Consider the following 11,276-nt stretch of genomic DNA (forward strand, 5'->3'; position numbering starts at 1 on the left):
AATGTCATAAAACAGCATGTGTGTTACTGTTACATGAGAAACTATCTGTTCTGTAAGCCTTCACCTGAAGTACAATAAAATATTTAAAAAAAAAAAAGAAATTCCCTCCATGATAAGGCTGTAGTAACAAAGTCTTAGGAAAAAGACTTTGGTGTCAACCCACTATCTGAATCTCCCAGGGAACTGGAAAGGTTTTGTTTCTCTAAGGAAGAGGTTTTGATGTCAATGCTTATCGTGAACACCAGTAGCAAACATCCCAAAGAAAGATTTTACAACAAGTAAGATGTTTTTACAATTTATCTGGGAAAATATGTATTGTAAATCTCTCGTGACTATGATTGTAAACTCTGTGCCTGCATGAACTTCTGCAATTAACCCTTGTAACCAATCCTTTTAGCCCATCTGTACACATGTACTCAATGGAAACCTCTTCCTCACATTGTTTAACCTTACCTTCTATGATCTCAGTTGAAGACTAACCAATCGATGGTTGTGGTAATTTCCCGCTTTAGCCCAACATCTGTCCTTACCCAAGACCCTTTCTCTGGAACTCACTAGCTTCCACTTGTGTGAGCAGATGATTCCCCCATTTAAATGGGTATTTAACACTGAATAAATCCTCTGAATTTTTGTTTCAAGGTCTGAGTGGTTTATTGCAATAACAGCTGTAATTTCTATGGAAGCAGACTGACACATCTTTCTCCCACAGAGACACTAGTGGGTTTAAATCACCCACCTTTCGATTAGAAGCCTAGTGCTTAACCACTGTACCAGCAGGGCTTCCTAGTATTGGTATAGAGATAGAAAAATACACAAAGGAACAGAACTGAGATCCTAGAAAATACGTCACACATGACAAATGGATTTAAAGATTACTTTTCCATTTCTGAAAAAAGGCTGTTGGATTTTGGTAGAGATTGCATTGAATCTGTAGATCACTTTGAAAAGTATTGACATTTAGCATTATTAAGACTTTCAATTCTGGAACACATGATGTCTTTTTATTTATTTTGTTGTCACTGTTGTTGTTAGGTGCCACCAAGATGGCACCAACTCATAGCGATCCCATGTACAACAGAATGAAACATTGCCTGGTCCTGAGCCATTCTCACAATCATTGTTATGCTTGAGCCCTTTGTTGCAGCCGCTGTGTCAATCCATTTCGTTGAGGGTCTTGCTCTTTTTTGCTGTCCGTCTACTTTACCAAGCATGATGTCCTTCTCCAGGGACTGGTCCCTCCTGATAACATGTCCAAAGTATATGAGACGTAGTCTCGCCATGCTTACTTCTAAGGAGCATTCTGGTTGTACTTTTTCCAAGACAGATTTGTTCATTCTTTTGGCGGTCCATGGTATATTCAATATTCTTTGCCAACACCACAATTCAAAGGTGTCAATTCTTCTTCTGTCTTCCTTACTCACCATTCAGCTTTCACTTGCATATGAGGTGATTGAAAACACCATGGCTTGGGTCAGGCGCACCTTAGTCTTCAAGGTGACATCTTTGCTTTTCAACTCTTTAAAGAGGTCTTTTGCAGCACATTTGCCCAATGTAATGCATCTTTTGATTTCTTGACCGCTGTTTCCATGGGTGTTGATTGTAGAGCCAAGTAAAATGAAATCCTTGACAACTTCAATCTTTTCTCCATTTATCATAATGTTGCTTTTTGGTCCAGTTGTGAGGATTTTTGTTTTCTTTATGTTGAGGTGTAATCCTTACTGAAGGCTGTGACCTTTGAAATTTATCCTTAAGTGCTTCATGTCCTCTTCACTTTCAGCAAGTGAAGTTGTGTCATCTGCATAACGCAGGTTGTTAAAGAGTCTTCCTCTTATCCTGAAGCCCAATTTTTCTTCATATAGTCTAGCTTCTCAGATTGTTTGTTCAGCATACAGATTGAATAAATATGGTGAAAGAATACAACCCTGACGCACATCTTTCCTGACTTTAAACCATGCAGTATCCCCTTGTTCTGTTTGAATGGCCACTTCTTGATCTATGTACAGGTTCTTCATGTGCACAGTTATGTGTTCTGGAATTCCCATTCTTCCCAATGTTATCCATAATTTGTTATGATCCACACTTTCGAATGCTTTTGCATAGTCAATAAAACAACGTAAACATCTTTCTCTATTCTCTGCTTTCAGCCAGGATCCATCTGACATTAGCAATGATATCCGTCGTTCCACGTCCTCTTCCAAATCCAGCTTGAATTTCTGGCTGTTCCCTGTCAGAATAGTCCCATAGCTGCTTTTGAATGATCTTCACCAAAGTTTTACTTGTGTGGAATATTAATGATATTGCCTGATAATTTCCACATTCGGTTGGATCAATTTTATTGGGAATAGGCATAAACATGGATCTCCTCCAGTCAGTTGGCCAGGTAGCTGTCTTCCAAATTACTTGGCATAGACAACTGAGCACCTCCAACACTATACCTGTTTGTTGAAACATCTGAATTGGTACTCCGTCAGTTCTGGGAGGCTTGTCTTTTGCCAATGCCTTCAGTGCAGCTTGAACTTCTTCCTTTAACACCATTGGTTCCAGATCATATGCTACCTCCTGAAATGGTTGAACGTCAACTGATTCTTTTTGGTATAGTGATTCTGTGTATTCCTTCCATCTTCTTTTGATGCTTCCTGTATCATTTAATATTTTCCCCACAGAATTCTTAACTATTGCAACTTGAGGCTTGCATTTTTTTCTCCAGTTCTTTCAACCTGAGAAATGCTGAGTGTGTTCTTCTCTTTCGGTTTTCTCTCTCCAGGTCTTTACATATGTCGTTGCAATAATTTGTCTTCTCGAGCTGCCCTTTGAAATCTTCTGTTCAGTTCTTTTACTTCATCACTTCCTTTTGCTTTAGCTACTAGATATTCAAGAGCAAGTTTCAGATTCTCTTCTGACATCCAATTTGGTCCTTTCTTTCTTTCTTTTCTTTTTAAGGACCTCTTGCTTTCTTCATGTATGATGTCCCTGATGTCATTCCACAACTCGTCTGGTCTTCATTCATTACTGTACAAAGAGTCATATTTAAACTATTTTACATAGATAAATTGTATTACTTTATAAACATTAAAAAGTATGGTTTTAAATATTTGCAGACTTGATAAAATTCTGTTCTAGAAAGATTCAGTAAAATATTCAGAAAACTAAATGTTATATAGTCAGACCTTTCTTATATATGTACTTTTATACATTTTAGATGTTTCCAGATATATATACATACATGCAATATATATACGTATATAACATATAAGTGTACAAAAGATTTATTGTAGAAAGAAAAGTAATACAACATGTTTTCATTCAAGCGGAGTATTATTTAATGATTAGCAATATCTTCTATATATTTTACCACTCATGTAACATGTAATCACTGTCTTAATAAAACCAGATATATGAATATCTGATATTAAGAAAACTACAAAAATGTCCTTCTTTGCCAATTCTACTGGTAGTGTCTGTTCATTTTTAAACTATTCATTGCTAACAGAGGAAAGTTAGGCAGCATTGGAGCAAATTAAATGCTATTTTTATTGGATATTAATCAAACATCAATAGTCATCAATAAAATTAAATTCTATGGTTGATTTGAAAAACAACATGTTATTTATAAAACAACTGGTAATTTTTTTTAAACATTCAACTTACTGTATAAAGTCTTGGAGAGGATATAACAATATATAATCAATATATCAATATACAATACTGACTTCATTCTAGTTTCACCATTTCTCAAATTAAAATTATTTGAAATTTTGTGCTTGAAAATTCAGCTATGCCATTTCAATACAGTCTGTAAGAAGAACCAAGGGTTAATGAAGGAACTGATCAACATCTACTGGTTAATCCATAGAGCATGAGGAAGTAGCTATTAGAGAAACCATGAAAAGAACAACCGGTCTGCTCATTGGAAATGATTTCTCATTTGCTTGGCTCCTTCCAAAAATGCTAACCACATACTCGCCAGGTGCACCGGTGGCGGTCCATTTCTTTGCAAGGATTCTGTACTGTGGTTTTAATGGAATTACATGGGCAATATTTACTGCCCAAATTGGACAGTACTCCCTATATACTAATTGTATTTAGTACATATGAAAATCTTCAAGTATTGTTCAGTCAGTGGTATCCTGATTACTGAACAGCTGCAGTGAACGTTACCACTTTTCATATATTGTATTCTTTTATTTCTTTTTAAAACAAAATGACTCTTAACAGTATAATAAAAATAAAGTAAACACTAGAAATGTTGCGACGATATCAAAACACAGAGATTGTTGCTTTTGGTAGATCTATCTTTTAATATGCTACTCAGTGATGGATATAGCAATCATTATAATATTTTTTATCTTATTATCTATTTTTCTCATTCATTCTCAAAAATAGAATTTAAATATAAGCAAACTCAGAACACTTTCACTTGATTCAATTTTAATAGATTTAAATGAAGTTATTGTTTTCTTCTAATTTTATAGACATTCATCCTCATGGAACTTTTTGTTCTTACAAATGAAATGACAGAACTATCAAGAAGTCTTTCAATCCAATAAAACAAAAAGTCAATTCTGTTGTTAATTTAGGTTTCTGCATCATTAAGCAGTGGCTACTAAGTAAATGCACTCTTTTGTACCTATGTACATATGAAATATGCATTGTGCTCCTTAGAGGCAACTGGACACAGGGTCTTTGAAGAATAATCTCTCTCCTTTTGTAAAAGAACATAATACATAAAATAACTATCCTACCTGGATTGTACAGTAATTTGAGGCAATCTATGATAGTCAAATCTATACTAAAAGAGATTTTATATAAAATATAGGTCATTATGAAAAAGAGGTCTGGACACAGGTGTTATATGACTTCTGAATGTAGTTGAGGTCACAGTTTCTAGGGATAACAGCTGGCTTTGTGTAGTGATCATTCTAAATAGGATCTCTGACTTAAAAGGTAATGTCATCTTTATGTGTGTGTGTGTGTGTGTGTGTGTGTGTGTGTGTGTGCATTGTCTGCTATCAAAGACCCTCCAGGAAGTGGGCCATATCAAATTACCAGTGTCAGGTAATTTGATTAATGCTACTTTTTTTTTTTAGCTCTACACAGTCTTTGAATCATGGCCATACTTATTATACAGAGCTGTCTATTTTGCAATGCTTTCTCCATCTCAACAGAGACATTCTTCATCTTAAGTGTTTATGCTAATAAACTCATAATATACATTCTAGACTTGCGATTATCAAACTACAAAATGTTACTTTATAGCAAAACTTACACTGATAATGTAGCAGTGATTAATCTCTATAGTATTGTTCATTTGTTGCTATGGAAATACAGCTCCTCTACAGAGCTATTAGTAAACATTATATTAAGGTTGCTGCCAATGACAGAGTCAACCTTGGCAAACTCTGCCACAAATGCAAAGTAGTATTATTGCAGACATGCTCCGCCATGCATGCTTACATGAGAGTGTGTTTTTTTTATTATTAGAATTTTTGTTCTAGAAAAAAATAGAACTGATTTCTATTACAAAATGCATAAAACTGGCTAGACGTTGGTATTGGAAATGCACACAGTTAAGAACATACAAATAATTTTACAACTCAAATAGTTTTTATTTTCTTCTTATACAATGAATTTTGTTGTACGCGTATTCTTATCAGATTTGATTATTTCTTAGTCTACAATGAGCTCTTGTCATACTTCTTACTTTTCAGACTTAAAATTAAAATGTATCTGTCTCTTCTTTCTGGAGACATCATGATGAGATTAAAATAATAGTAAATTTGAATTAAAATTAATGAAGCATCATAATTTATTAGCCTGGAAGAAAGGACAGAATCTCATGATCATGTGTAACGTATTTGGTCACATTTGATTAAAGTGATACATGGACTGAAATAGGTTATCCGTTTCTATTAGGGCTCATAACAATATATTTCTGTAAATACATCCTATTCATGGCACAAAGTGAAGAAAATTACTTCCAGCTACTATGAAGTTTATCTATTTGTAGGCACAGCTAGTCTTGATAAAATGTGTCTCTAAACAAACACAGGTGAAGCCAACATTATTCAAGCAAAATGTTTAGCATATCTTTGTATTTATTATTGGAATATCACTGTTATAACGCTCTCTTAATAAAACAAGGTGATTGTTTTCATGATTTAACATCCATTCTACTCAACAGGCTAATGGTTCTACTTATCTACACAATAACACTTCTAATAGTTACGTAATTATTTTTACTCATTTTTTAATTATTGAAAGCTAGTTTTGCATTTGACAGAGAATAAAATAATTATTGCCACAATGACCAAAGGAAGCGTCAAAAAAATCACTTAAAGTTCTATATCATAATTTTAAATGTTTCAGTTCATTACAATTAATGAAGGATAGTGGATCTGGAAATGATTTCACATTGGATGTGGTCATGGTCATTTGTCATGTTCACTAAATCATGTTATCACACTTGTCTGAATCTTTCAATTTTGACATATTAATTCAGAATCAATTCTTTAAGAATTTGTCACTAACGACATACTAAGTGGAAAAACTATACTTTAAATATTATATTTATATATATTTTTCCGGATTACCAAATTGTATTATTTTTAAAACTGTAAGCTATATGCATTAGAGGATTTTGTTCATCTAGTCTTTGTTAGAGTGACATTTACATTTCAATCAATTGTAGTTAATTGATAAAATATAACAATTGGATTTACGTTGGATAAATACTATTAAAGTCAGCTAATATTTGGTGACAATCAGCCTGTAAGTGAGGAGTAATAGCTTTCAAGATCTAATTTGGACCGTGAAACTCATTTTCCTCTAATAAGTGTTAACGCGTGACAAAGTTGCTAGATTCCCAAAGGCATGCTGGAACACATTTCATCTGGCTACATCATTATGAAAATTTTGACCTTTGTCTCTTAATTAGGCATTCAAATTGACCTATTAGAATCCATGATTTTTGGCTAGATACCACTCATACCGTTGTTTTGCATAAATAGTTTTGTATATGAAGTTATAATGTATCAAAATTAAATGGAGGGCACTGAATTTTGTTATGGACTAAAGATAAGTTAGGCTTATCTTGAATATTAATAAAAGTAAGAAAAGTCTTTTTGGGGAGTGAAATGATGAAAGCTGTGGGCAGTTGTAGCCGCTTCCACATTGCTCAGTGGAATGAACCTTTCTAAAACTGAGAACAATGCCAAGGGGTTTAAAATCCTAAACACTGAGAAATCTTTATTCAGAGTTGATGTAATAAATAGCATACAAATGCAAAAATAAATTTAAGGGCCAAGATGCTAAACTCTTCAAATCTTGGACAGGACAAATTGTCCTCTTCAATTAATAGTATTAAGTATCTGAAAACCTTATAGAGTCATTAAGAAAAAAAATCACAAATGTACAAAAATCGAGTAGGTTTTAATCACATAAAAATAGTTTGTATGTCAACATGGCACTATAGGCAGAAGCACTACGCCGTCCCTCCACAGCAAAGATCTGAAAATCTAAGCCAAACAGAGAAAATTGCAATCCTGAAACCATAAGCATCAAATGAAGAGATAAAGAATCTAGCCAAGCACCAAATGGAATAAGAAACTGACAAAGAACAAAGAACGAAGAGAGATACATGCAGAGGTCCCCTATCAGCTAACGCAGCACAGATCAGCCATCTTGGATTCCTATCAGAGACCAGGGAACAAGGAGTATAAGAAAGCAGCTTCTTGGAGCTTCCAGCAGGAGACAGAACAACCAGTAACCAGCGATATAAGGTTTTCCACCCTCTACCCTTCTTCACCTCCACTTTGCCTCCTCTGCTTCCTGTGACCACAGTCTTTTGGCCGGGAAGCATCGGCTTCACCCCGGTGTTGCTTGGACTCCACCTGCCTGCACTGGCCAGCTCCCTAAGTGCCATTTGTTGGCTGCTGGTGTTGTGTATTTACACTCTGCAGATTTCTTCCTTATCTCTCACCACCTCCCCCTCCTTTCTCTCAAATACCTGGCACCACGCATAATCTTTGCTTCTTCCTTAAAAGCTATGTAACACCACTCCAATGTGAGACAGCTTCCCGTCCAGTGCTGCCACGATGGTGGGATCCCAGGGCATTTTTTGATTGTTTGTTTTGAATTGTTTTTTTTTTTTTCTTTTCCTGAATTAGGAGCCCATTCTAGCTGGGCAGTACTGCGCAGGTTGGGACTTACTCCTTCAGTTTGCACAGAAGAACAGAGGAATCCCTGAGGGCATTTCTTTTTTTTTTTTTTGTTTTGTTTTGTTTTTTGGCTTTTTTTCTGCTTTTTGGGCTTTTATTCTTGTTCTTTTTTTAAATTTGTTTTCTTTTCACTCTTTTTCCCTTTTTGTGTTTCTTCATTACTCAGTTTCTCTTCTCTCTATAACTTCCTTCTCTTTCTGTCCCCTGAATACCTGGTGCTGAGTGACACCTCTATGCCTTCTAGCTAGGCGTACTTCAAGGCCTAGAAGCAACTTCCTCAGACCTCATAGCCACAGAGGTGGGATGCCTGGGAGCTTTTCTTTTCTTTTTTTCTTTCTACTTTTTATTTAGTCATTTTTTTCTGTGTTTTCTTCTTCTTCTCCTTTTTGTTTTTCTCCATTTCATAGTATCTCATCTCTCCACTCCAAAGGCAAGCTCCCCTAGCGCTCTTTTTTTGTTTGTTTGTTTGTTTGTATGTTTTTGGCTCCTGTTCCTCTCTCCTCTCCCCTATACCCATCTTAGCTCCACACATCACAATCTCCCCTCTCCATTCTGCCTACCTGCACTGTGTGCTGAACATCACATCACCAAGCAACCCAGGCAGGGCTTACTGGAACCTTCCCTGCACTGATTACTGACCCTCCCTGGTGTCCGTAGTAAGTGCCACAAACAACCCATCCCAGCAACTCCTCTTCAGCTAGACCTGCCCTGCTGTACCATGTCTGAGTGACTGACTCTGCCAATTGGAGAAGGAGGTGAAAAGTATCATGCCCACAGACGAGCAAACAACAACGAACACACAGCCCACATGCTCAGACATGGCCAAATAAAACAAAAATGGATGAAACAAACAAATATACAATCAATAAACAAAAAAATAACTATTGAATACGCTGAAGACAGCAAACAATATCAAAACATTTACAAAAACAGGACAGGATGGTTCCACTAGGCATCCAAAATAAACCACCAGATGACTATCCAGTGAAAGAAAAGGCACTAGAACTACCGGATAGAGAATTCAAATCTCTAGTATTCAGAGCTATCCAAGAGTTGAAGCAAAAAGCAGACAAAAATGGGGAAAAAATAGACAAATTCATGGAAAAGGCAGACAAATTCATGGAAAATACACACACACAAAAAATGGAAGGGTTCCAGCAAAATGGCACTCTAGGCAGAAGCACCACGTCGTCCCTCCACAGCAAAGAACTGAAAAACTAAGCCAAACAGAGGATACAACAATCCTAAAACCCTAAAACATCAAATGAAGAGATAAAGAACTCAGCCAAGCACCAAATGGAGTGAGAAAACTGACAGAGAATGGAGAGCGAGGAGAGATTCATGCAAAGGTCCCCTACCAGCTAACACAGCGCGGATCCACCATCTTGGACTCCTATCGGAGACCAGCAAATGGGGGTAGGAGAAAGCAGCCTCACGGAGCTTCCAGCAGGAGACAAAACAACCGGTAATTTGCGGTGTGCGCCTTCCCACCCCCCACCCCTCTTCCCCCTGGCCTCCTCTGCTTCCTGCGGCCAGGGTCTCTTGACCGGGAAGTGCCGGCTGCTTGGATTCCACACACCCAAGCGGGTGGCTCTCTGGGTGCCATTTGTTGGCTGCTGGTGTTGCTATTTTTTTTTCTGCTTCTTTGATTTCTTGCTTGCCTCTCGCTGCCTCCCCTTCCTTTCGCTCGAGTGCCTGGCTCCGTGCGCCATCTTTGCTTCTTCCTAAGGGGCTGCGGAGCTCCATTCGAGTGTGCAGCTGCTTCCCGATTTGGGCTACCGTGCTGGTGGGAACCCAGGGCTTTTGTTCCTTTGTTCCTCTGCTTCCCGCTGCCACAGTCTCTTGACCAGGAAGAGACAGCTGCTTGGATTCCACACACCCAAGCGGGCAGCTCTCTGGGTGCCATTTGTTGGCTGCTAGTGTTCCTTTTTTTTTTTCCTGCTTCTTTTGATTTCTCACTTGCCTCTCGCCACCTCCCCCTCCTTTCACTTGAGTGCCTGGCTCCATGCGCCACCTTTGCTTCTTCCTGAGGGGCTGTAGAGCACCGGCAATTTGTGATATACGCTTTCCCACTCTCCACCCTTCTTTACCCACACTCGGCCTCCTCTGCTTTCCGTGGACACAGTCTCTTGTCCAGAGACACAAGCCTGCACTAGCTGGCTCACTGAGTGCCATTTGTTGGCTGCTGGTGTTGCCTTTTATTTTTCTTTCCTGCTTCTTTCAATTTCTTGCCTGCCTCTTGCCGCTTCCCCCTCCCTTTGCTCGACTGCCTGGCTCCGTGCTCCATCTTTGCTTCTTCCTGGGGGGCTACAGAGCTCCATTCGAGTGTGAAGCTATTTCCCAATCTGGGCTGCCGTGATGGTGGGATCCCAGGGCTTTTGTTCATTTGTTTGTTTGTTTTCTTTTCCTTTTCTTGAGTTGGGAGCCCTTTCTGGCCAGGCAGAGCTGCATGGCAAGGAACTCCCCTTTGGCTTCCACAGACTTGCAGAGGGATCCCTGAGAGCATTTCTTTTTTTGTTGGTTTTTTTTTTTTCTGTTTTTTTGGGGGGCCTTTCTTGTTCTTTGTTTTTTAATTAGTTTTGTTTTCTTTTCCCGCTTTTTCCCTTTTTGTCTTTCTTCATTGCTCAGTTTCTCGTCTCTCTATATCTTCATTCTCTTTCTGATCATTGAATACCAAGCGTTGTATACCTCTAAGCCTTCTAGCCAGGCTGTACTGCAACACCTGAGAGCGACTTCCCCAGACCTCATAGCTGCATCAGTGGGATCCCTGGGAACTTTGTGGTTCCTTAAGCTTTCCGATATTTATTTATTCATTCTTTTCTTTCCTTCCTCTTCCCCTTTCTGTTTTTCTCCATTTCATAGTCTCTCATCTCTCCATTCCAACGGCAACCTCCCCTAGCATTCTATTTTGTTTATTTATATGTTTTTTGGCTCCTGTTCCTCTCTCCTCTCTCCCATATCCATCTTAGCTCCACACATAACAATCTCCCCACTGCATCCTGCCTACCTGCACCATACACTTGACATCACACCACCAAGCAGTACAGGCACGGCCTACTG

This window comes from Trichechus manatus, unplaced genomic scaffold (genome assembly GCF_000243295.1).
Source record: "Trichechus manatus latirostris isolate Lorelei unplaced genomic scaffold, TriManLat1.0 scaffold00304, whole genome shotgun sequence".
Classification (NCBI taxonomy): Eukaryota; Metazoa; Chordata; class Mammalia; order Sirenia; family Trichechidae; genus Trichechus; species Trichechus manatus.